This window comes from Symphalangus syndactylus, chromosome 2 (assembly GCF_028878055.3).
Source record: "Symphalangus syndactylus isolate Jambi chromosome 2, NHGRI_mSymSyn1-v2.1_pri, whole genome shotgun sequence".
In the NCBI taxonomy this organism is placed as follows: Eukaryota; Metazoa; Chordata; class Mammalia; order Primates; family Hylobatidae; genus Symphalangus; species Symphalangus syndactylus.
In genome coordinates, this window is record NC_072424.2 from 71549550 (window position 1) to 71553099 (window position 3550).

Consider the following 3550-nt stretch of genomic DNA (forward strand, 5'->3'; position numbering starts at 1 on the left):
CCCCAGTGCATCTCTGTTGTCTGAAAGGTGACAGAACTTTCTACTATCAAACCCCAGGACAAATCTCAGTACTAGTTATTACAAAGCAGTAGAACTGAGGATGATCACCACATAGGGGCATTCTCTTCACCCACTTACATAAAAAGTAGCAGGGTGGTTGTCTTTGTATCTACTTCCCAGTGCTTTGTCTGAAACCATCTATTCAACTCATTTTAATTAAAAGGCAACGAAGTGAAGGACACTGTTATCCAGGTGACCGTGTATGAACTTCCCTGTATTCCTATTGATTGGCCCAGGGACTAATCCTTTCTTTCTTTTTGCCAACAGAGAACATGCCTATGTCAGCATCCCATTTTCACCACCAAATTCTCAGGAAAATCGAAGTGTGTTAATCTTTCTCAACTAACAAGTTATGCTGTTCCTCTTTCATGGATACTCAGAGAGAAGAAAAAATAATAAAGCCTTGGATAAGAAACAAAGGACTTTATTATTTACAGAGGTAGTAGTAGCCAGTATATCAGTATTTATACTGGTTCTTCAAGCTCCACTTTCCATAGGGCAGCACAAAAAGGTTGAGGTGGCATCTTTACATGCAATTAAGTTACCCTACAAGAGAGAAAGCATGAGTTAGGGAAACCAAATCTTCTATAGCGGGCAGAAAGCATATCTGATCTTTACACAAAGAGAAACATGTTTTTACTATACTGAACATTAATAAAAATAGAACAAACAAAGAAAAAAACAAAAAGAACAGATCTTTGCTTCAGATGAAAACACTATCTCTACCTACTTAGGCTGTTTACTATACTAACATTTTTGAAATAATAATCCGGAGCAAAGCTGGACAGTGCCTCTGCTTATAAGACATGAAAAAATGTAAGAGACTTGTGGAGAATTGTCTCTCCACAACATTACCCTGTCAAAACATATTTATGTTAAGAGCATTCTCTCTGTCTTTCTCCCATCTCTGCATTTCCGTCTCTCTCTCTCTTTCTCATACACACACACACACACACACATGCACATACACACACGCACACACACCCAGAGAGAGAGAGAGCAAAAACTGAACTATTTTGGGAGTATCTTACAGCTTTAAAAGTATTCTCCCAAATTTTACAATGAAATATCAAGATGTTCATTTGGTGGGACCCTTAGAGTTTTAAAAATAGTTAATAGAAAAAAACCCTACTTTTTCAGTGATCATTAATAGTAAATTGAATGAATTCTAATCATATTAATATAATAGATACGAATCATGACTGTAGAGAATAAATGGGAGACTGATATGTGGCAATTTTAAAAGAAAGAATTAGGAGCATTATGTGTAGCTAAGCAGATAGCTGGCTTAGGAAATAGGCTGCAGTGAGAAAATTTGAAGAATATTTGAAAAAAAGAAAACAATTTGAGTTAAATTTATAAATGAAAAGAAATCCAGTCAGTTAAGGTGATGGAGGAGGAGTGAGGGTGAAGCAGTCCCGCTTCACTGAGCAAGATAATAGTCTGCTCAGAGCATTCTGGACCCAGGAATTTTAGAGACTAAAGATTTAAGGTGGCTGTAAAAGAATGAATTGTAGTTGTTGACATAGGAAGGATGAATAAGGATATCAATTGAAGCCTACTCAATGTAAGAAAAATCTGGCAATGTTTCAGAGATGATGATAGTCAAAACTATGCAGAAGGAGAAAAATTCTCTTAGAATCTTTCAGTATGGAAGCCATTTAACTCACATGGAAGTGAAGGTCTTTGAGACAGCCAGCTATTTCACAGGACACAAAGATGTGCTCTAGTGGGAGGTAACAGATATAGCCCTCCCAGCTTCTCTTTGAAGATATATACAGCACAAGTTTAGAAAATCCCCATTATTATATTATTTTTATTGTACCGTAAATATTCATAGCATCATACCACAGAGGAAAATTGTGCCAAAGGAGAGATGGAATTCTAGCACCAATTAGCTTATGGAACAATGTAATATGCAGAAAGAACAGAAGGAGAAATGTAATATACTGACTTTTAATTTTTATTTCAGACTGATGCTCATGGCTATCTAAAGCCATCCTCATTAGCAGAGGAGCAAAATAAATTATATCAGTACAGAAGGGAGGCACACCACAAAACTAAAAATGCATGCATGTATTGTGGAAGAGATGTTGGATAAGACCAGTTTATTCACTCAAGAAAAATAAAATCTTAGTATGCTGTCACACAGAGTGTACACATAGGGTGGGCACTAGCTTTTGATGTTCCCACCTGGATCTGGTTTGAAATTGAGAAAGAAAAGGGCCAAATGCAGAATTGAATACATCAAGACTTAGTCTTTCCTAAAACACATTTTGCATTACAAGCATAACCCCATAAAGAAATACATTTCATTTGGGCTTGATTTTCTCAAGAGCCACCTACTGCAATTGTGTGAAATCATGTTGTCTGTGCAGTCTATCTTGGAACACAATCTACACTAATTTGGATCTGTATTATAAAAGCTACGCACATTTGGAAGCTGGGCTTGTGAAAAGGCATACCTTGCATTGTCATGTGCATAGTAAAGTGGAATTTCTGTTTCAAGTTCCAACTTCGGAATCAAGTTTGTTTTCAGAGTTTTGTGTAGACATGAGTAGATATGAGCATATAGCAGAATCCATTGACTGAATTCTAGGAGTGTGAGCACAGTTTTATTTTATTTGCAACATCTGTAGGGAAACTACTGATGAAAGTTGCATTGTTGAATAAATAGTAATATAACGGCTAATATTTATTCAGTTTTTTTCTACAATGGTACTATTATCAATCATCTCTATTACATAGATGAAGAAATGTAGGTTTAGAAGGTTATGTCACCTTCCTGAACTCACAAACCTGTTAAATGATATTATCAGGATTTATACCAAGTTCTCTCTCACCCTGAAGTCAAGTTCTTCATCAAGATCTATGCATGACCTTGAGAAAACACATTCTAATATTCTGCGAAGGAGTAAATCTAAAATTGATTAGAAAAAGAGAGATGAGGCATGAGATTCAGTTAATTCAATTTGTTAGAGCATATTAATAAAATATGTTTTCTGTTATGCTCTCCCATATTGGAAAGTCATTTTTATCCATAAGCCTGAGTCATAGTGTGCAAACCAAACCCAGAAAGCTGACCTGCAAATATTATACAAGATGCTGCCTTCAAGTGGGACCTAGTAACATAGTTCGTGATTCAGCATGAAATATCACCTTTGTCAAAATCTCACACATACTTCAGTATTATAATCCCAATGGTAACAATATCCCAACTTTATAGCTTTGTGTCTCAACAATAGCTTGTTTAAAGAAATAATAATTTTGGATATTAAAGAGATACTTTAAATATTTAGTGTTAAATATGAAGTCTATGTTTAGGGATATCATTGAGTACAGAGCAGTCAGGAGTTAGAATACTTGGAATTCAATACATGTTGATCAGAAATAACAGTTTTTTAATCTTGCAAAAACAGTTTACTCAAAAAAAGTTTAAATGACTTGTATGACAAACGCAGGTAAAAGCTGAACAATTACATTATTTAAT

The 3550-nt window shown here is 35.2% G+C and overlaps 1 long non-coding RNA gene across 1 annotated transcript; it reads right to left on the bottom strand.

Annotated features, from left to right (window-relative positions):
• Positions 1-542: 542 nt before the first annotated feature.
• LOC134735821 (uncharacterized) lies at positions 543-2953 on the bottom strand. Its single transcript, XR_010119345.1, has 3 exons — positions 2860-2953; positions 2526-2655; positions 543-606 (listed from the first exon to the last, which is right to left on the bottom strand). It is a non-coding gene; the product is annotated as an uncharacterized lncRNA (long non-coding RNA).
• Positions 2954-3550: the final 597 nt, after the last annotated feature.